The sequence below is a fragment of the Castor canadensis genome, chromosome 2, assembly GCF_047511655.1.
Source record: "Castor canadensis chromosome 2, mCasCan1.hap1v2, whole genome shotgun sequence".
NCBI lineage: Eukaryota > Metazoa > Chordata > Mammalia > Rodentia > Castoridae > Castor > Castor canadensis.
In genome coordinates this window covers 51,314,788-51,339,209 of record NC_133387.1, presented here as the reverse complement: position 1 = coordinate 51,339,209, position 24,422 = coordinate 51,314,788, and the positions used below count along the sequence as shown (strand labels likewise).

The 24,422-nt window shown below is 37.9% G+C and overlaps 1 pseudogene; it reads left to right on the top strand.

Annotated features, from left to right (window-relative positions):
* The first annotated feature begins 2,030 nt into the window (after positions 1 to 2,030).
* Positions 2,031 to 24,422, top strand: part of LOC141418028 (dynein regulatory complex protein 8 pseudogene) — a 100,689-nt pseudogene continuing 78,297 nt past the window's right edge.

The following is a 24,422-nucleotide window of genomic DNA, read 5'->3' as shown; positions in this document are numbered from 1 at the left end:
CTGAAGTCCTCATACCCTAAGGGAGCCCCAGGACAACTCACACAGAGCCTCGTAGCTCTCATCAAAGGCCTGTGCATTCCCCACTTACATCACACAATCCTAGTCCACTCACAGGAAAGGCTGGATCAGTTTCATCAATAAAAATTCCTTTCTCTGTTTCATTCCAGAAATTAACTACTAATTACTAAGAAAAATATGACACATTTTAACCAAATAATGGAAGTGTGTGTGTATGTGTTCTTTTAATTTTTTTCAGTTGTAAAAAATGATTTATTAACAAAGCAAAAATACACCTTGAAGGGTAAGAAGGGCAGTTGACTAAGAGTGAATGGCCTAAACAAGGGTTGAGGCCTGCGATTCAGGAAAGGACGGAAGCAGTCAGAACTCAGGGTTTTTTCCTGATAAGGTGGTGTTCCAAGGTGGCCTAAAATCAGGGCCCTCCACTTGTGGTCCTCCCCAAATTGTTTGGCCACTGCCCAGGTGTGAGAAAGCACACTCCTATGTATTTGATCCTCAGTAGTCTTCCTACTTGATCCTCTTTGCCCTTCGGAAGAGGCACCTGATCAGAGTAGAGTTGAGATAGGGCTTCTGGTTTAGAAATGATTTTTTTTAAATCTCTTTTCCTACAGTTGCATTTTAAAATTACAATAGTATTTCATTCCATAACGTTGTATAGATATGGAATGTGTAGTTCACACAGATTGTTTACCAGAATTCTTTGCTTTGGAGAGCCATCTGCTCCCTAGTCTATGCCCCAAATATTCAAGATAGAAATGGGAGCTCAACTGATAGTAAGAATGACCCTGACCTTCAGAGAAGGACTTGGTCCTTTATGATCTTTTGAACCAAAATGTCAAAGTCCTCCTGGGTTTCCTGATAGAATTAGCAGTAAATTCTTTCCCAGTTTTGCAGGTTATTCTCTTTGGAAGTTCAGAAGTTAGCTTACCAGTGGCCATATTCTTTAACTACATGAAAGAGTCACCCGTCTGGAATGAAAGAGAATGAGGACAAAACACAGAGGGAGACAGAATCAGTGGACAGACAAGACCAAAGATATCACCTGAGCCCCAAATCCAGCTACATCTTGGGCAGGCTTCACCTATGCATTCTCAGTGACAGGAACCATTCCTTTTTTAACTTAAGCTAGTTTCTGTTCAGTTTATCTCTTGTACCTAAGGATTCTGAGTAAGACATTCTTCTATGTGTACTCTAAATACCTCTGCCCCTTCTCCCCTTTATAAAAAAGGATCATTCTGTACATGGGGCTTTACAACTTGCTCTTTCACTTAATATGTCATTGGCACTTTTCCAGGTAGTGCATTTAAAGCAACCTCATCCTTTTTAAAACAGCAGAGCCAGCCATATGAGACAACACTGTTTTGCTATTTTTAAATTACTCATCCATGAGTGCAGATTTTGTTGGGTTCCCAGTTTTGATATTACAACCCCAGTCTACAGTATACATCTTGCAAAAAACATCTTTAAGCATTTGGGACAAATATTTTTACAAGCTAAATTCATGGCAGTGGTGCTTCTGGGTCAACAATTTCATAGAATTTTTCATAGAAATGTCATAGAAATTGCCCTCCAGGCTTGTGTCATGTCAATACTAAGCTTACAGCTAAAGTGGAGATGAAAGGGCTCCTTTTCCTTTACCTTAACAAAAATGTGGGATATTACAATTCTCTTTAATCTTCAATAATCTGAGATGTAAACATATATCTCATAGTTTAAGATGAGATTCTTTAATTTTTTACTGACATCAAGATTCTTTCCTTCTGATTAATGGACATGCATATATTTCTTTTTCTGGAACATGCTTATACATACCCTTTGCCAGTTTTCTGCTGGGTTTTTCATGTTTTTCCTGGAAATTTATACTAACTTGTTACATATAAGTGTATTAGTATATAATCTATCAGATACCTGCTATTTTTCCTAAGTTGTCTCATTTTGAATATTCTTGAGAGGAAAAATACCCCATAACCAAGGTTAACAGTAGATGTCTCCCAGGCAATAAGCACAACAAGATGGCAGATGATGGGGAAGAGATAACCATGGCAGAATTTCACACATACACACACAAAAAAAAAAATCAAAAAGGCGTTTGAATTGTTTGATCATGAGTCAAATAATACAGTGGATGTAAGAGAGGCTGGAACAGTTATCAGGTCACTAGGATATGCCCTGGTGAAAGAGGCCCACATGATTGCAGAGACAGAAGAACCTGCCAGAAATGTATAATTTGAAAATATCTTCCAGTGATGGCTAGAGTATTACAAAGAAGATACAGACCAGTCTAGAAGATGTCCTTCTTTAAGTCTTTGAAGCTGTAGATCAAGCTAAATATGAGTCAATTATATAAGTAAAGTATGTAACTAGAGATGGTGATGCTTTTTCTCAAGAGGCAATGGAAGAAATGTTGTTGACCACAACTGATCCAGAATCAAATTCAATTCATTGCAAGAAATGTCTCAGACTGGTGATGGTTAAAAACAAAGTATTCCAAAGACAATTTCTAACTGAAAGAATAATTTTTCAAAAACTAGTTGTCTTTGTTAACTTCCCATTTTATCTTGTAATTCCTGTACCTGATATTTAATGTCTGTGACATAATTATTGCAAGATTTTTTGTTGTTTAAAGATGATCATAATAATTTAAAACAAACATATTTAGTATGTCTAGACTTATGGCATGACAAATTGCTATTTATTTAAAAACTATTCTTATAACATTAATCTGACTTATGATGTCTTTTATCCAGATAAAATTTAATTTTCACATAACCAAATATATAAACATTTTCTTTTAAAAAAATTTTGGGGTATAACTAGGGATTGAACTCGGGGCTTCATGTTTGCTAGGCAAGTGCTATATCACTTGAGCCATGCCCTCAGCCCATCTTGGTTTAGTTTGATTTTGATAGGGTCTCAGCTTTTGCCCCACCTGGCCTCAAACTGTGATATTCCTATCTGTCTCCCAATTAGGTGGAATTTCACACATACCCCACAACAACTGGCAATATTTTCCTTTCTGCTCACTTGAGAATTCAGTAATTTTATGATTCTACTCCCAGCATTTACTTTAAAATGTTTTAATAACTACCTATAAAGAATACAGTTTTGTTAGCTAGAATATTATATGCTAACACTGTTAGGTTACTAGGTGAAATTTGCAGTAATTTTGTGATAATCATATATCTTTTTAAAACCTGTTGTATTTCAAAGAATGTGGTGATTTTGACTCTGGACAAGTGTTTGTAGCTCACCCTGCAATTAAATAATAATTGTCAGAGTTGAGATGGGGTCATTTATTAGGTTTCTAGACCATCTCTGCCACCAGCTTGGTGAATGATTTTATGTGAATTAGGGAAGCTCTCTGGATTTCATTTTCTCCATCTTAGAAAAAGGTTTGGGTATGATAAGATCTGAAAACTCTTCTGGCACCAAACTTTCAAGAGTCAGTAAATTCTTTCTTCATATTTTTATTTATTTAAATCTTATACTCAATAACACATCATTTTCTATTACATAGTGAATAGTACTAGGTACTAGTGTTTTAAACAATACTTTTAGGAGGCTGGAGTGTGGCTCAGTGATAAAGCACTTTCCTAGCATATCTGATGTCCTCAGTTCAATCCCTAGTACTGGCGGGCAGGGAAGGGGCAGAAAGAGAGAGACAGACAGAGAGAGAGAGAGAAAGGAAGGAAGGAAGGAAGGAAGGAAGGAAGGAGCAGGGTTCCAATAGTTCTTTCAAAAGCACACTCCCAATGACCTAACTTCATTCCATTAGGCCCCATGTCACCTTTCAATAGTACACACTGGCAACTAACCCTTTAACATTTGGATCTTTGAGGGATACTTGTCCAAACAAAATAGCTTCATCATCACCTGTTTCTTGTTCATCCTTCCAGAGTTTTTCTATACACATACACGTAAACATACGCTGACTATTTCTTTTCTACTCTAACAATAGCACATTTAATACACTATTGAGTATACTTTTTAATTTAATACTATACTTGAAAAAATTTGCAGACTTATATAGAGAAAGTTTTTCTTCCTTTTTTTGTTTTTATTTTTGTTTTTGGTAGTACCCGGGTTTAAATTCAGGGCCTCACGTTTGCACACTAGGAAAGTGTTCTACCAATTCAGCTAGTCCATCAGCCCCTCTTTCTTCTCTTAAAAGGGCTATAGTATTCCATTATATGGACATGCTATATAACTAATTTAATTAGTTCTCTACTGATTGAGATTTATAATATTTCAATCTTTTTTTGTTCCAAATAATGTTTCCAGGAAAAAATTTGTACATATTATCATTTCACAAATGCATCTATAGCATAGTTACCAAATTTCCACTTGTAATTTTGATAGACATCACCAAATTGACTCTACAGGATTTGTTTCAATTTACACTTGCATCAACAATGCATAAAGGTGTCTGTTTCCCTGTTCTTGCCAACTGAGTTTGCTATCATAAGTTTTAATTTTGCCAAACTGGTATATGAAAAATTCACTCTCAAGGTGAAAATTCATTTCTGCTTTCGTAAGTGAGATTGAAAACTTTTTCTTTAAGTTTTATTTGTATTTTGTTTTCTGTGACCCATCTGCTTATATCTTTTGTCCATTTTTCTATTAGACTATTGATCTTGTTCTTAGTGTTTCTAAGACCGCTTTATGTATTATAAAAAGCTTAAGCCCTTCAAATCACAGTATGTTCCCTAATTTGTTATTTGCATTGTGACTTTGCTGATAGTATTTTTGTCCTACAGAACATTTTAAAAATCTTATCAAATGTAGCATTTTTGTTTCTGTCTTAAGAATTTTATTTTTTACATTAAGTCTTTGATTTAGAGTTTAATCATATATGGTGTGTGCTACAGAACCAACGTTTTTCAGATGGCTGGCCAAAACACTCAATATCATTTACTCAGTGACCCATTTTTCTCATTTTTGTTTTATACTAAATTTCTATATGGCTTTTGTTGCCAATATTGGGACTTCATGTTTTATTCCTTTGAATTATCACTCTGGCTTGAATTGTAGTGGTTTCAAAATATGTTTTTATGTTCGCCAGAATTGTTTTCACCTACAGTTTCCTTTTCCATGAACTTTTCTGTTGAATGTTGCTTGTTCTTTTATTATGATGAAAATTATAATAAACTGGATCCTTGTTCTATATAGTCTATGTAGGAGTTAATTGAATACCATAACCAATCAAAATCTTGTCTGCCAAAACCTTGCTGTGGTTACCCAAGTTCAAAGCATAGCCTCATTGCAATGAATACATGGAAATAGTCACCACATACAACTTTGTTTATGAGTTGAGTTGTTTTAGGTAATGGTCTCCCTGAAGATGTATAAGGGACAGGTCTTACAGTGCTAGTTTTGGACAGAGGCAAATTAAGTGAAGCCAAGAAAAGGTTTATTGGAGTCCATTGGACAATATATGAACTCCACAGAGATAATGGTGCATATTGTGTTTTCAAAGATGGCTGTACCAATATATATCCCATTCCACATGTTCTTTTTATAATAAGAAACTGACATTCCTTCATTAGGAGATGAAGTTTATCATCCGTATACCAGGAAGATCCATTTAACTGCCTTATCATCACGAGATGGTGGAATTGATGCTATGTGACTTTGAAGGCTAGGACCTAATTTGTCTGATAGCTTCCAATTGGCTCTTTCTTGGAATTTTACTCTTGGAAACAAGTTACCACGTTGTACACATGGAGAGTCCAAAAGTGAATGCTCTGGGTGACAGTCCTAGCATCAACCATCACAACCTGTAAGTAAATGAGTCCTCAGATGACTCCAGCCCCTAGCCTTTGAGCTTTCCAGCTTAAAACACAGATATCATGAAGCAGAAATAAACCACCTATAATGTGCTTTGTATGAATTTCTAATGCTCAGAAATGGTGAAAATTAATATTAGCTTTAAGTCACTAAGTTTGGGAATAATTTGTTACAGAGAAATAGAGATTTAATACTGTAAGCACAAGTTTATTGCAATTCCAATAGGGTGTGACTATGACTCTAATAAGAGCTTTGCAAGATACGCATAAGTGGATTTTAGTGTCACAGTGTAGGGAAAACTACTAGCCTCCTCCTCATTTATAAACTATGTATGAACAGTGAACCACTCTGATGCTCTAGGGACTCCAGTAGATCAATAGAAGCTCCAGAAGGATCAGTGCAGAGCCTAGGATGAGAAGATGATACTCAGTGGGAGGTGTGCCATGTACAGGAGCTAAGCAATGCAGTGGTATGTGTCATTTCAGAGCACAAATAAGATACCCTCTGGGAACTCCCAGAAATAGTCTGTGGTTTGCAGGGGGCAGGGGTATGGATGTAGAAGAATTTGAAGAGGGTTTGAAAGTCTGCCTCCATTGGAAAGAGTAATGGTTTGGTCTCATTTGTTTCAAAGGCTGAACAAGCATGAGCAAATTACAAAAGAATAGAGTGGAGAGCCTGATTTATCTGTTAAGAGAGCAGAAAGCACTATCTTTCTTACTTATATGATATGTACCACATAATCCTTGGTTATTTGGACACACAGAATAGCTCTGACCTCTAGGCTCTCTCCAACAGACATCAAGATATCCAACTTTCTCAATGTGTTTGTTAACCTTACTGAAAAGTGATATAGGTCATATCTATATAACTGACCTATGGTACAAGCTACTCATTTAAACAATCATTAAGCACTTTTTATATTGTTGGCTTTTGTAGAAATGACCCAGTTCCCCCTAAATTGAATCCATTATTTCTTCCTAGCACAGTTATAAGTCTTTTTCAGTGCCCCCGTGCTCTCTCTTAACAGCCCACCTTCCCTCTTCTCCCTATTTCATTCACTACCTTTGTTTGAGGAAGTCTCATGGGAAATAGTCCTGAAGTAAGAGTATAAAGAAAGAGAGGGAAAAAGGAAAGGGTTAGGGAATGAAACTGTGGGGTGGCTTTAGAAAAGAGAACTTCCACACTAATGCAGAGTCAAGGAAAGGGCAAGGGGAGAGAGTTTGCAAGAGGCTGCAGTTAACAGTGTTTGCTATTCTAGTGAAGGAACTGGAAGTTAAGAAAAGGTAAGAGATATTATTGGTGATCTTTCAGAGCATAACAGCAATAAATTTGCATTGGAAGATAAGCTCCATGAGGTCAGGAACTTTCTCTTTCTTGTTTATTGCCATAACTTCAGCATCTAAAACATATAACTACATGAAGAGGTCCTCGAAAAACATTTAGTAAATGAATGAACAAAGCAATAGAGGAAGGGATGAAGGAATAGGTTAGGGAGTAAAGAGCAGAGAGTATACAATGAATGGTAGAATGGTAGAAAAGAGTGTCAATGATAAAAACAAAGTGGGTAATGACTAGATGGGGTTGCAAAGTCAAGGGAATATTTAAGTAAGCTCTTATTTAGTTGATACATTAGCCAGGATTTGGTTCAGCTTTTTGTGAGAGAAAACCAATAATAGAAGTTGCTAAAATGGAAGCTTATTTTTCTCTCACACAAGAGAAGGGATCGGCAACTCCAGAATCCTTTGAGTTCTAAGCCCAGCCATTCTTTGTGAATGACTCTTCTCATGGTTTGTGGTAACTTTTCTCTGAAGTTGACCCCCACGGTCCTTCCCTTCTGATCTGCATGAGTTACTCCAACCACTTGATTATGGGTGACTGTTTTGTCCATTAGAATGTGGTAGAAATGATGTTCTAAGACTTCCAAGCTCTGGCTTTAAAAGGATTAGCAGCATTACTTCTTGCTCTTCATAACTCACTCATCCTGCTTTGAGAGGCCCCTTGTGCAAGAGAACTGAGGCTGTCTGCTTGACAGCCCCAACTGATGGCCAATTATAATAATCTGCTATGTGAATGGCCCACTTTCGGAGTCCTGACTGGTGAAGGCCCCAGAAGAACGAACCCAATTGAAACCACACGGAGAAGAACCACATTGCTTAGTTTAGTCGGCCATGGAGTTAGAAGAGATAATAAAATGATTGCTGTTTTGAACCACTAAGTTTTGTGCTTTTTTGTTTCATCAAAATAGACAGATAGCCAAATCACAGTCTAGGAACTGTGTGAATATCAGCCTTGCAAGCAGTAAATGGGCAGAAGAGGATTCCCCTTTTGGCAGAACTGGGGATTGAACTCAGGAACTCTGGCTTGTTAGGCAAGTACACTACCACTTAAGTCATGGCCCCAGTCTTTCTGCTTTTAGTTTGTTTTACAGATAGGGTCTTGTACTTTTGCCTGGGCCAGTCTTGGACCACAATCCTCCTATCTTGCCACCTGAGTAGCTGGGATTATGTGCAGGGTGCCACTATCCCTGGTTCACAGCCCCTTTCTAAAGGAGATGTTTCAAAAGTTGCCAGACTATATTTCTGCTTATGTTTCATTGGCCATATTTGATCACATAACCCCACCCCACTTCTGAAGAAGCTGAAAAATGTAGAATTTTAGCAGGACATTGATGAACTCAGCGAAAAAAATCAGAGGCTTTTTTTTTCTTTTTTAATTTGTGGGGTAGGGAAAACATTGGTATTTGGTGGGCAATTGGAAATGTTTGCCTTAGCTTTTTGTTTGTAATAAAGTTGATCAGGATTAGCATCTAAGTGGGGGCATATTTCCTCAGAGAGGCAAGAAGAAAACAATGCAGAGGAAAACAGATTTGAGAGAACAAAAGAGAAATTGTTAGAAAACCCATCAAAGGTGCATGCACACAACATGAATGAACCTCAAAATAACTGTGCTGAATAAAAGGAGGCAGATAAAAGACAATAGGTATTGCGTGATTCCACTTATGTAAAATTCTACATTGGCAGAATCTGTGGTGACAGAGAGCAAACAGCACATAGACTGGGAAAGAAGAGGCTCATGGGGAGGCAAGGATTACGAAGGGACATGGGGAAACGTTTTGGGGTAAGGATGTGTTCTTTATACTGATTGTGGTGAACATTCCATGGGTGTTTACCTATGACGAAACCCTGAATTGCAGCCTTAAATATGTGCAGCTTATTTGAGGCTCATTACACCCACAATAAAACTGTGAAAATTAAAAAGTGAATGTATCCAGACAGAATTTCTTTTGATTTATCTCAACATGTAAATATACTTATAATGAAGAGAACTAAGAGTCTACTTGTTTTAAAACAAAGATTTTACCAAGTTTTCAGGTTTTTGTTTTGCTTTCTTTTGTTTTTTGGCAGTACTGGGGTTTGAACTCAGGACTACTTGAGCCAAAGGCCACAGCCCTCAAACTTTTTCTTTTCCCCTGCTGGAGATCAAAGGTAAGGCCTCACACACAGTAGGCAAGTGCTTTACCAGTGAGCTATACTCCCCAGGCTTTTAAAAATGTTTCTGATGGAAAACAATGTGAAAAGAAAATCACCAGTTGATCTCGGCATGTATGTACCAGTTTTCCTCTATTATAGATCTCTTGCCTTAAATTCTTCGAATAACCCCAGAATGACTGCTGATAGCACCTGAAGTGGTGAGAAATTAATCTCTGAGGCATAGAGAGAAATGTTGGGTGGGTGGATTTTTTTTTAAGTCTGATAAATAAAAGGCACTTATGATTCTTTGCTCAGATGTAATTTTAGAATAATTCCACACCGATAATATTTGCAAAAAAGTTTTATTTGCTTAAAAAATAAATCTTCTCACCTTTGATTATCAAATGTTTTGAACATGACCTCTTCCACTCTGCTTTTGAACTGAGGATTTGTGAGTAAACATCTAGTAATCTTTTAAGTTCAAATGAGAGGCACTCCAAAGCAGTTAGACATGAGGACACGTGGCTGCTGTGTCCTCTGCTATTACTGACCTCTCTACACATTTTCAGACTTTCTCCTTGGTAGAGCTATCTTGGGACCTGAAGCAAATCTGATCTCTTCATTATAGTCACAAATCCCATACAACGTGATTCTTATGCTTGATAACCCAATTTATCTACCAGATAAAAAAGTTCCTCACTTTTGCAGACTATTTCCAAAATTTAATTACCCCAAATAAACAAAAATTTACAATAATATTTTGAAAAAAATCTTCTCTTTACTTTACTAGTAGATTGCTTAACCAATCCCTTGGCAGAAAGACAAGTTCTTTTATTTTCATCAATACAGGAATAAATCTTTTTTTTTACATTTAGAATTGTCATTAATGTGCTATTTTGGTGGTTAGGATGAATGACAGTAACTGTAGACCTCTACAATGTCAGGGAGAGTACCTTAAGGAGGCACTGAGGTAACTGGCCCCATTGACAGAAATTCAGCTCTCCACAGTCTTCTTTAAAATATTCATGGCCACTTTGACTTGCTCTACTGGATCTTATTCTGGTAACTTACAGTCAACCTTGTTTTGTTTGTTTTATTTCAAAATTAAATTCTCCTCAATAAAAATGCTAGAGCTTATGGACAATCCTACAGCTCTGTATGTAGCACTTGCTACTAAAGATGCTTCCATGAATCATACTGATTACAGGAAAAGCGAAACTGTTGGTATTATACAGTGTGACTCAGTCTTCAAATTTCAAACCTTCCCTATGTGGTCTTTACAGTGCCCTTCTGCCTCTGCCTTCAGCTATGTCCAGTGGGCAGGCAGCATAGCCAGGGCTGCACCTGGGCTCTTCTCTAAGCCTTATCTCCCCAGGATTATCCACCTTTGCTGACACACCTCATGCTAGCAGTGACACCTCATTAATAATAGATATCAGGAAGTACATATTTTATAGTTCAATGACTATGCTATTGTCTGTGAAGCTCATTTTAAAAAGAGGGAAGGGAAGGGTATCCATCAAGCAAATCAACATCCCGAGGTAATTACTTAAAATGTAGTCTGAATTTGTACATGTCTGTATAATTCAGTGGGCCAAGTGTGTCTGATTTTCGTATCTTCTAGCTAGAAAAATCCTAAGAGAAGACCCTATAGGAGAACAATCATAGAATACAACCTCCATCATAATACTAATCTTTTCAGTTATGAATATGTGGAAAACAAGGCTGTCGTCATGTTTATCAACTGATTTGATAAATGGCTAGGCACATTTACTAGCCTTTTCCTTTTCCATCTCTTCTCCCTAACTTAGTGCCACCACATAGAAGAGGAAAAACAAAAATATTAATGAGGTACTCCACCCAGAAGCACTTGTAGGTATAATTTAAAAGAGATCAAAGACTAATAGCTCTCATTTGTTCCTGCTTATTTTTCTAGTGACATGTGTGTGTGTATGTGTGTGTGTTTAGCACAAGCCCTCTGTGTGCACCATAGAGCCCCACTTCTGTGTCTCCCAGCCTCAGGGGACCATATCTCTGAATGATGGGATAGCTCTGTGTCCACACTATTGAACTACTCGCCTTTTTTTGTCAGGGCTGTGACAGGAAAAAGCCTCAGGTCATGTACCTGCACAGAACATATAGGCACCTTCTGCTGATGCTGCTCTCTTGCAGCTTGTAATTGCAAAGTGAAACTTGCTATGTTACTAATCCAGAGAGGCAGCTGGAATTTTCCTGTCTGTTGTCAAATGCCCTGTTAGTGTCATACTGGATTATATGATAATAATGGGATAAATCCTTTAACGAGATATGTCCACCACACTGCAGAGAGCAGAGTACAGCAAAGTGGGCTGGGCAACAACCAGCAAGAAGCAAAGAGGACTGAACCTGTGAATCGCAGTCAGTAAAGTATTGCATCAGACTTTTAGTTCACCATGTAGTCCCTGACCAGGGACCTTGTGGAGTACAAACCAAGCTTCTTTGTCTGTTGACTTGCTTATTTCCCATGGAAAAGTCCTATTACCTGCCATCACTGAGAGGACCTGTACCCATAATTGCTCTTTCTTCCAGTGTCACTCTCAGGAGCATGTGTTGGAGAAGCAGTATTCTTCCAGGGGACCTAGGTCAGGCACTGGACATGCTGGTGGCTCACTTAATGATGACCTATGTTTATTGCTTTTTAACCAACGGCTCTCCTTGGTTGTCACTCTCAAGAGAGGGTTGGTGATGTGGAAAGACTGATGAGTTTTGGATAGAAATTTGGGGCTCAAATCCAGTCTCTGATTTCACCAACTTTGTGACCTCTCTAGCTTCCCATCTTCATCTGTAACCTGCATGGTATGTTACTTTGTCTAAGAATAACAATCACAGGAGACAATTTATATGTAGGAAAAGAGATTTTAAAAACTTAAGGCTTTGTTATCACCCACTAGATCAGTGGTTCCCAATTTGGCAAATCATTGAGTTCTGAGAATACAGAACTCTGGACCCCTATAAAGACCTACCAAATTAGCATCTCTGGAGGTGAGGCCTGGACATCTGTACATTTTAGAGCTTTCTAAGAATTCAGATGATCACTCAGGTTTGAGAATCACAGAAGATGGATACCGGGCATCTTGGTGTTTTGAAATCTCTGCACCTAGCATATGGCATTTATATAGCCAAATAATGATCAGGTATTCATATTATAAATATTTAATAAGGGCCTACTGTGTGCTAGGCACACAGAGAGGCACATAACACCACTAGTCCAATTGCTGGTAGTGGGGGTGTTATGATGAAGGTACAATAGCTTCCATGGAATGTGCTGAGTGCAGTCACATAGGCTGAGCCATTGAACTGTTCTGATCAGTCCTTTGATATGATCTGATGTCATCAGTCTTGCATTTGTTTGACACCTGAGAAGATTCTATTTTTAATTCTTTGTTTTGGGCAATATTTCTTGCAGAAAATAGTGAGAAGCTTTGATGAAAACATTTTGTGGATTTTCCTATCAGTCAGATTTTCTGTTTTATCCTTGTCAGGTACCATGGATATATGCAGTATGTTAATTTTCACACAAACAGCATATTAGAGGGAAATGCTAGTGGATATATGAAGTCTAAACACTACAGGTGCAGAACATAATATGCCAAAGGACATACCATGAAAGGGAAGATTGTGAAAATAGATCCTTTGGGGGGAATCTCATTCCAAGATGAAATGAGCTTTTAAATCATAAAGACACTGAAAGAAGGAAGGTTAAAATTCCAATATCTGTCTTGGGATATGAAATACAGGAATGTTCTTGATTTAACTCGAACATGACCCACTGACCCCAACATCTGACTGACCCTAACAGAGCTGGCTGACCCAAGTTTTGCCCATCCCTTGAACCACACTTGAACCTTATGCAAGCACTTAAGTAATTTGAAAGATCATTTGGAAATACTTTCCTCTCTTTGTCTCCTGGTTTGCTCTGAGATTGCTCTAAGGAGAGCTGTGTGGAGAGGCAAGGGAGAGAGCTGATTTTTCTCTATTCATGTGTGCTTTTATGACCATTTTCCTGCAAGTGATGGTCAAGGAAGAAATGATGAGCATTGAGAAACTCCTTGATTTATGCAGGGTAGTAGGAGAAAATACAGCTCCCCATTGAGGCAATGTTGTAGGAGATGAAGACTCAATGGCCATAGGTCAAGTGTCCTGCTCCAAGTAGCCATGCAAAACACACTGCTGAATGAGTGGAGTGAACCAATGAAAGAATGCCAGCTAGGTGTATGTAAGAAATTTTACCAAACATGAGACTAAAGGAAACAATAACAAGAAACCAAGATTCAGGAGGTTACCACTATGGGGATATAAGCTTGGGCAAGAAGCAGAGTTAAGATGTAGCCCCTGGTAGGAGTTCACAGTCTGAAAACCACCATGCAGTAAACTCTGCCCTGCATAGGCATCTCATAGAAGGAGAGGTCTGGTATTGGGTTCTATATGAAGCAGGAGTTCTATCCTGCTCCGGTTCTGCAGAGCTGCAACATAAAGGGAAAAGAGGACTTGAGTAGGCAAAGGAGAGGGAAGAATGCATATTTAATAACAGGCTAAAAACAAGAGAAAAGCACATGCATGGTTTGAACCATGATGTTAGTGTCTGTGAAAGTCAGCTTACTGAGGTGGCTGAAGGAGGTACTGGGGAGTAGTAGGGAAGCAGATAGACCTTGCAGTGGTCAAGGAGTAAGGATTTGTTGTGGTAGGCAACATGGAACCCTATAGGCTTTTCAGACAAAGAGTGATGTCATGGGTGATTGGTCTAGCAGTGTTGATATCCTCCTACCTACCTCCTGGCCAACTCTTGCTCTTTGAATCACAGCCAAGATTAGGTAGAAATCCAGCTAACATTTCTACTGCTCTCCCAGGAAAAAAGACCTGCAGATGTATGGAGCAACCCAGCAAGCCTCTTACACACTCCCTTGTCCAAATGCTAACCAACATAATAGAGTCTACATCACACACTTTCAAAAACAAACCAAGTCCCTCTTCCCTCTAATATGGTCTGCCAGATGACAGATGATCTCAATCCCTGTAATTAGTTAGATACTTTAATTGACTTTCAGTGGCGGTAATAAGTAACTGGAGTTTAGGCTTGTAGAATTTCCTTCCTAATTGTGGCTGTTAAACTATTCATTACAGGGATAAATAGCACACCACTTTATTTAAACCATTTCCTCCATACATGAAAATTCCAGCGGAAGTGTCCCAGCATTTGCTGGCCCCTGGGAGGGCTGTCTGGGACTAGAAGCATGGTGATACAGCACTGAGAGAGTTATTCAAGCCCTTTGGCTGCTTCCTTTGAATAAGTAAGTCACAAGTTTCCAACACTGACGCACTTCCTAGTGCTTTGGGTTTAAAAGGCTGTAGAAAGGATAATTGACCACAGCTTGTCAGCATGAGAGATTTATTGTCATTAGCACAAACTCAGATGAATTACTTTAATATCATGGAATTAAAAAAAAGGGCCAGATGATTTCCTTTCTCAGTATGTTAAAGGGACTTAAACAGCTTTTCACTGTTCACTTCTGCATTTGGGTGTAAAGGAGGGAGGAAATCATAAAGGGCCCATGAGAGAGAAGTAGGGAAGAGAGGGATTAGCTTGGCAGAGGTAGGAAAAGCAGATCTCAAATTCTCAAACCAAATCCAAATGAGCAAGCTTCTTCAGGGTTGCTTATTTTGGGGATGGTATAAAAGCTAAATAAACATTCAATTTAAAAAAAAGTTTCTAATATTGGTTTCTGTTTTCCATGTAGTACCAATTTAGAAAATTCTGTTACAAATTGGGTTGTTTTTCACTTTATTGTAGGGAGAACTAGTAATTCTGTGATTCAGATTCCAAAGTCTTTATTCAACTGTAGATATCAGCCTGGAAGACCTGAATTGTTTCGTTCAGGGCCAGGCACAGATTTCCCCATGATGTCTCTTATTTTGTTTTTCTTTTGAACCATCCATTTTCCTGAAGATTGTAGGTAAGATGGGCAGTACCCAAGCACAAAGAATGTCTACAACCTGCAGCAGTTTATTTTCATTTTGCTTCCCTATGGTCCCTTTTGCAAAAACATTTGCCTCCTCATTCTTAGAATTCAGTGCAAACCGCCACTACTAATTATTTCATTTTGATTTTCAGGAGGAAGGCTTCATTCCTGTCTGAATGTTGAATCTAGACTTGCTTTACCATCTGTCCTTTGCTTCCACTAACACACAAATATGAAAGCCTGGTTCCTGTTGTTACTGTAACTGGAATGGAACTAATCTCACTCATTTCTGCATGGTCCAGCACTGTGGGTTAATATCTGTGGGTGGCGTTGCCAATTACTACTGCTTTATTAGTCCATGGTACACTCTATTTGTTCTTTTGAGAATTATTTCCCCTTTTTTATTTCTCAGGCACATTGTGACATACCAGAGATATGAAAGTTACAGAATTCCCTTCTGAAAGGAGGGCAGAGTCTGTAAAATCTAACAGCATATTTACTTGCTGTGTATTTGATTTCTTTCTCTTTGCCACAGCAATAACAGAGAGAAATGATATTTCATTAAAAACAAAACAAAACAAACTCATTAGTCGCTGCGTTGCTTAAAGTGCATGAACAACTACAACAATAAACTAAAGGCACCACAAGCCACCTTCTGCATGGTTGAGGGAGTGCAGATTGGGCCATTGAGGATCAGCAGGCATTCTACCCAATGTCTAGTTTCTGACATTTCAAGTTAGGGTTGTTTTGTCTGCATCCCATTAGTCTGATAATGCCTTGCCTCCAATTTGCTTTGAAAGAGCCGTAGTTTTGAGTTTGCTAATCCCATTTTTGAAATTCAAATGGAGCAAAGACCTCAACTCTCAGCTATTTGTCCAGACTTGTGTGTCACAGAGAAAAAATATTCTATTTATATATAAAGAAAAAGTGCATGTTGAAAACAGAGTTATAGGAAAGGAAGACTTGAAGGAGTAAATTCTAAATTGTTGAAACTTAGTTATAAAATGTATTTGCTTCCCCATCCCCATCCCAGATAGGCAGTGATGGAACTACCTCTATTATTGCAAAACGTGTGTGCAGTGATGGCAACCTTCACATAAGAAAACCAAAAAATAGCGAGAAATAGCAGTGTGCCTGACTTGGTTATATTAGTGTGTAATGATTCATTGTTGTAGCCACGGGTCCTTTCATGTCCTCCAACACATTTTGGATCCAGGCCTGACCAGGATGCCAACATTTGCTCTTGAATGGACAGCCATGTGTCCTTTTAAATAAAATCTGCATGATCTATCTCCGCTTGTTGCGCAGCTTTAGCAAGTCTGTTATGTGCCTGGTGGAGTAAGCCCAAAGCAGGCTGGAAGTGAGGCAGCACATCAGATGATAGATGCTTGCAGAAATGCTGGGAAGACCAGAATGCAAAAATAGAGATGGTAGGGGGGATAAACGGAACTTTAAAATTTAAATATGCCAGCCTGACACTTAGACTTCATTCACATCCCTCTCCAGAGATGGCTAGGTCCATATGGCAGGTTTTAAGGAAGTTCAAATTTTCAAAAGAAAGAAGGAAGGAAGAAAGGAAGGAAGGTTTTTTGTGATTTTAGTTATAATTTTATTATTTCAAAAGGAAGGGAAAGAAAAATAAACTGTCAGGTTTTGTTTCTGTGCCTATTTAATTCTTTATAATGGAATGTTAAACAATCTATAATGCCTATTTCAATTGGCTGTTTCCTAACCAGTACGTGTATTTCTGGATACAGTAGGGATATACTGTACTGGATTTCATCTACCTTATGGGATATGCCCCTCATCACTTTCACCTCCTCTCTCCTGACAGCTCAGCATCTCTTTCTGGCATTGGAGAGACCATCAAAACCCAGCAACCCAAGAGCACATCAGGGAAGGTGTGTGGAAAGGCCGACAACTGACTCAAGACTGTGTGTGTAGCAACACCGTTGGAAACTTCCAGATCTTTTCTACAGTCATGATTTTCCCTAATCTTCACCATGTCAAGGGGACTTGGACTTTACAATAGCTATACTGGGTTCCTGAAAACTGGGTGGTATAAATTTTGGTGGTTGAATTTAATACAGGTGTCCTGTAGTATCATAGGGAAATTGATTATAGGACCCCTAACACCTCAGGATCCCAAAATCTGAGGCTGCTCAAGTTCCTTATATAAAATAGTATAGTCTTCGCATATCACCTGTGCGCACCCTCTCGAATACTTTAAATAATCGTTAGATTACTTATAATGACTAATACAATATAAATACTATATGAATAATTATTATGCCACATTATTTAGGAGATAATGACAAGGAAAAAACCTATACAGGTACAGAACAGATGCATTTTTCCAAATATTTTAATCCATAGTCGGTTGAAACTGTGGAAAGGAATCCACACAGATATGGAAAGCTAACTTTATATTTCAATTTGGCAATAATGTATGTGTGCTCCTTGTTATTGTATGTTTCCATCCAATTAAAATAACTTTATTTTATTTTCTTAAGCAATTTATACATCACAAAAAAGCACATAGAAGTGAAATAACCTTTTTCCTCTTTTATTTATTTATTAGCATGTTAGAGTTGTACCAGGGATACACTGTGACATTTGCAAAAGTGCTTACAATGTGTTTTAGTTAGATTCACCCCCTCCATCTTTCTCCTTTATTCTCCCCCTTCTTAGAACACTTTCAGTAGATCTCATTGTTCCATTTTCACACGAGTACATAATACTTCCACTATATTCACCGTCCTTCACCCTTTCCTAATGCCGTCCCCCTTCCCACTGGTATCGATCCCTGGAGAGGTCTTGTTTTGCCTACTTTCCTTCATTTTTAAAAAAAGACATTTTTGTTTGTTTATGATGTTTATACAAGGAGTATCATTGTGACATTTCCATATATGTATATATCATACCCCTAATTAGTTCACCCCTCCATTATTCTCCTTTCTACCTTGATCCCCTTATGATGATTTCAACAGGTTTGAGTGTTCCATACTCATACTTATATAGAAAGTACATCAAATAACTTTAATCTTACCACCCAATGATAATACACTTAATAGTTTGTTAAATATCTTTCTAGGTATTTTTTCTATGCATGTGTGTATAAAAACACACACACGTACAGGTCCAAGAATACAGATATTCTTTTAAAAACCTCCTTTTTTCATTTGGAAACATATCCAAATTTTCACGCCCATAACTATGTTCTACAATACTCCCTCAAATGGTTTCTTACACCATTTGAGGAAATGGCATAATCATTCTTGAAAGCATCATTATATGTGTGTTTTTTTCATTATTACAAAGTATTCTGCAACTTACATATTTGTGGATATGACTTTATGCCCTTTTATGGCATCTTTAGGATAAATTCCTAGAAGTAGACTTGTTGAATTGAAGATAATGCTCATTTGAAATTCAGACGTATGTTCTTATATTGTCTTTTAGAAGTGGATACCAAGACAAATATAATGGATACATTCGTGGTAGAATTTTTTGAAGAGAATGATCACATAGCTATTTCCTGCCTTTCCATGGTACAAAAAACTATTTAACTACTATTTAAGACTTTTCTAGAAAGAGAAGTCATTCTATATACAGATGATTGTTTTGTTAAATTAATAGTTCCTCAGGGTTATTATTTGCTATTGAAACTAAAATTATCAATGAACATTTCTTTAAGTTTTTTTGTGATTTCACTTATAACTTTGTGATTTCAAACTACTCACAGACACAGGTAGTTTGTAGGTACATATATGCACTGAATTCTTGGGAGTTGGTGGTACAAAACAGCTAGATGATTCTTATGGACAGTGTAAAGTCAGACGCATGGGCAGCTCATCCCCCAATTCAGGCTGGGACAATGTCTCACCCCTTAACTAGCAGCAGACAGTATATATATACATTCAGGCCTATGTAGGTGAGAAGGTGTGTGCCATGAAGAAACATGCAGATACAGATTTAAAAGTTCTTAGCTCATTGGTAAAAGAATGTGGCAGTCTTATGAGTGAACAGGACAGGCAAAGTCAGAGTATCATGTGTGAGTGGAGGAAGTTATTGCAGCTGAAAAGTATGGGAAACCTTGGGGTAGGGTGGGAGAAGTTGGGAACAGTAGCACTTTTCCCAGAAACTGCCACATCCAGACTTTTTAAACATCCACAAAATAATTAAATCAAGGCAAAAAAAAATATATAGTGCCTGAGGCAAAACTGAATCTCAGACACAAAACAAACAGTTGTATAAATTTAACCACTTCAATCTTACTGATTTCAGTGTGTGTCATGTGTATGGCTATGAGTTTGCATACATTTCATTGTTCAGTGGTAGTTTGACATACATCACACAGACTAGTGTATTTTAGCATGAAGGTTAGTCCTTCAAACATGAAATCATAGCCAACCCCACTGGGTGCAAATATATGGCATGAGAACAAGTCCATCATCACCTCTGTTATCATCTGTTATCTGGCTGGACCCTCCCTAAATATTTATGGAGTCCCTAGTCTAGGCATAGACTCCTCCATCATTCACTGAACCAATATCATACACTCAAAACAATTTAATCTTGATTTTGAATGTAAAAGAAAAAATTTTTAAATACTTGCCAAAAATGTTTCCCAAAAAATGCACCTCAAGATAGTCTACAGGGCTTTTAAAAAGTCTTTTTTTTCTGAACAGAGAACCCGTGTCCTGTTCTAAAATAACCTTGCAGACAATTTTGGCTCTTGTCCCTATCTAAATGGTTCTCTTTTGAATAATTTTCCTTATCCTACTTCTTAAAAAATATGTTATGTAGAAGAGAGAAAGAGGTAAAAAAAATCCTTCAGTTTGATGAGCACCTCATATATGCTAAGCATGTGACTCATGTACAGAACATATATCAAATCATTCAGTGCCACATTTGAGGCTGTATAATTCACCTCCAGAGAAGCTAAGTCATTTAAACTTGTACATTTATTAATTCTTGATGGAAAAGTAGTCAGACTTAGTGTAGCAAGTGTCTTAGTTTAGTTATATGCCTGTCTTCTGTGCTGCATGCAAAAGCAGCAGAGTTTTCATGATTCCTCATGCCTCTTTGGCACCACAGAAATCATGATCACAAAGAAAATATGGCCCAGAATCTTTGTAATGTACACATAATCCATGCATCATTGTAAAATGTATTTCTTACTCACCTACGTGTGTTCCATGCTGTGCTCTGCATCACAGGGGTGCAAAAGAAGTAAGATGTCTTGGTCTTTGCCTGAGGAGACTTTGTAGAGCTCCTAGTCCAAACTGTATCAATTGGCTACCCCCAGTGCAACTTTAGGCAATACACATTCATAACCAGCCCAGCTGAGATGACTCAAAAGAGAGGAGTTTGTTAACATCACTTGCCTTTCCACCAAAAATGACAAACAGATTTGGAACACTAGCTGTTCTTCAAAGTAGCCAAGTTTTATAACTAGTAACCCTGAAATGTGAAATACTCTGAATATACATTTAATTCTCAACAAATTTCAAAAGAAACATATTCTCGGCAACTTAAAAAGAGACCAGGGGTTATTTTGTAGTTTAAAGATTCTCTTTCCAAGTTACTTGCCCTAATTTTAGCCTTAGACAGTCATAATACTATTGATGATAGTGATGATGAGGAGGAGGAGGGCTAAAATCTAAACACTCACTCCTTGTTAAACTTTGTGCTAACTCCTGTTCTTGTATTATCTCATTTAGTCTTCACAGAGATCTTATGAGGAATGTATACATCTTACTAATAAGGAAATTGAGACCTGGAAAAGTTAAGTGGTTCACTCATTACTCCATAATGCTCTTCTTTAAACATAAGAAATAAATTGTGATCTCTATGAATAACTTGATCTTCATGTCTGCCTAGTGATGCATGCAGGCTGCATGTAATATCTTAAATTGTGTCTATCTATGCACATAGCACTCACCTCACCTCTCTCCACTGGTCTGTTTCTTATTTGACCTATTAGTCTCAGCATCCATGCTCTTCCCTAGCTAGGATGACTATGACTGTGCATTGCCTAATCCTATCTTGAAGGAAGGCTGTAAAAATTGAATGAGAGGATTAATTCTAGACTATTGCTATTGAAAAGTACAACCTAGAAGAGAAGAAAAGGTCCTGGGCGTTGCTTTGGGTGGAGAAAGAGTCTTTTTTAGCATTCTCCTACCTTTGTTTTATTCCCAATGATTAGTGCTTTCTTTGGAAACCATGCAGAAGTTGGGCCATAAATGATTGAACACAGACAGGTTCAGAAACCATCCCAGAAGGTACATGATAGGTTAGAAGGACAAGTGAGGTTACTAGATTGTAGAAGGCACCACTATGTTGATGGACATGAGTGCATACAATGGGTACCCAGCATATTATTGTGCTTATAGCAGTATTGTTTAGAGTTTTAGTAGAAATTGATTTCTTGAGCCATTCCTTTGTGCCGGGGTCTTTGTAAGGTCTTTAAAGGATAAATAGGACAGTCTCTGACTCATATGAAACTTAATGAAATTAATAAGTTCTACTATAAATCAATCAATATTAATTCATCCTAATGCAAATCAGCCAATACTAAAATAGAACAAAGGACTTAGAGGAGATAAAGAAAAGTACAATCAGATGGATGCTCCTATTTCTTTATTTCATGTTCTTACTTTCACTTTGGCCAGATCTTTGAACATGTTTACAATCATGCAAAAACTTATTAACACCTGATTTTGAACCTGGCACCACGCTAAGAAAACAAATAAAATATGGACTATAACTACTCTACAAGTAGGAGAGTGCCTGTCTAGCAAGCCTGAGGCCCTAAGTTCAACACCTATTATACCAAAAAAAAAAAAAAAAAAAAAAAAAGGATATGGACTCATGGTAGAAACAGAGAAGTGGAATAATAACTCAAAGTAGCTAATCATCCTAGACACAGAGTTAAAGGTCTCAAGGTGCATACAAAAAAGGTGTCTTTAGTATGGATTTGCTGGCTGGGGACAGTCGTTTCACATGATGGAGAAGGGCCAACAGCAAGCATACAACAACTATTTGAAAGAGAGAAGGAACTTCAATATGATGTGGACATAAGACATAGGACAAGACTTACAGCTGGAAAAGGCAAGAGATATGGTTCTGGAGGAGGCTGAAGGCTGTGCTTTGGACTTTTGAATGTTCTTAAGTTGCTGAAACCCCATGGAGCTATTTTAACCAAGAAGTGATGTGATCTGTTTTGTTTAGTTTCATTGTTGTTTGTTTGTTTGTTTGTTTTTCAGAACGCATCTGCATTCGATATGACGGACTGGCTGTATGTGGCCTCTTCCCAGGTGTCCCAAGTGGAGTATCATCTTGTTTAACCTGCAACCCATAAAGTTTTTCTCTCCATTTACCCATAAATGGCCCTAAGGTCTGTACTGTCCCTTCTTTCAGCATCAGGCTGGATTATCCTTCTCATAGTCAGACTGCCCTCTGTGCTTCTTTTCTGAGGCAAGCCTCTGATCTAAACATTTATCTGAAACAGGTATTTGGAACCCATCTTCAGGGTTGAACTGATGGGGCAGAAGGGGTCAAGAGATGGTAGAGAAAAAGAGAAACAGGCCTTGGGGTTACTTCTCTGCCTTTGATGATTTAGACTTAACTTTCTTGAGTTATCCAACAAGTGAGCAAGTTAGGAATGTATCTAGCCTCTGGCCTTCCACTTCCACATTTTTTGCACTTCTCACTAGAGAAAAGTCAGTGAACTTTTTATTCCTACATCTCAGGTCTTCAGATTTTCCTGCAATTATGTACTGGATATTAGTGGTGGGAGTCTGTAGAGGATCAAATGTTTCTTCCAAAAATCCATGTATTAAAAACTTAATCCCCAAATTCATATGTTGATGGTATTTGGAGTTCAGGGTTTTGGGAGGTTTTGGGGTTGGAAGAGATCGTGAAGGTGGTGCCCCCATGATGGGATTGGTGACTTTATTTGAAGAAGACAAACTCAAAAGTTTGCATGTTTGCTCTCTTGCTATCACCTGGCAAGAAGACCCTCATAAGATACCAACTCCTAGATATTGGATTTACCAGCTTCCAGAATTATAAGAAATAAATCTCTGTTCTTTATAAAGTACTCAGCCTCAGATATTCAATAATAGCAGAAAAATAGACTAAGATAGAGATCCATTTAGAACCTGTGTTAGGTACATGATTATGATTCAGGCCTACTAGGCATTTCTAAGTAGACTTGCTAGAAATGCTACCAGAAAAGGAACAACCTTCTCTGAAGGGAAGAGGAAGTTTGATAAATGTGACCTGGCAGGACTTCAAGATTATGGTGTTAGGGAATTGTTCTGAGTGCTGAATGGTGTCTGTTGCACAGTGTCCACGAAGACAAGTCTCTGGGAACCCAGTTCATTTACTCAGGGAAGCAATGAGTAAATTTGAAAATAATCATGCTTCAGGATAATTTTGCAAAACATTGTGCCCAAAAAGCACAACTATGTCTCTACCTCACAGAGTATAAAACAAAATGGATCACTGAAAATTTGGCATGTAGATGATTCTGGTGTCTCAGCTGAAGAGAAAACAGCTGTTCCGGGAGGTCATAGCAGGATCATCAGATGCCTAGGGGAAAAATAGTAGAGAAGGGGGACCATAGTAAGCATGGGCATGAGAGCCTCACTGTGGACTCAATAGCAAATCTTTGGAAGGGCTTTTGCAAGCAAGAGCCTTAGAAATCAAAATGTTACCACATTGGTATGTACTGGCCCAAGGAAATGAAAGGCACTTGGAATTTCACAAGGATTTTGGTTCCTCAAAATGCTAACAGATATGGTAGTTTGTTACACTTTTCTTTCAATCCTTCGAATTGGCATTTTCTCCTGGCAGTCCTTGTAGACTATTCTTTTCAAAAGCTTGCAACACATTGCTAGAAACAATATACTTCCAGAACAGTCTGAAGGCTTGGAAGAATGACCTCATCATGTCATTTAGGAATTACCCCAGTGTTCAGACAAGGCTTTCACAGCATCAAAAACAAAACACATCAAATTTAAATGACATTCTGTGTTTTAAGCCACAACTACTATATCCATATTGAAGTAGTTTAAATATAAATGAGGTCTACAGAAATGTCAGGCAAAGTACAATTGCCAGAGTTATAAGATCAGTGGCA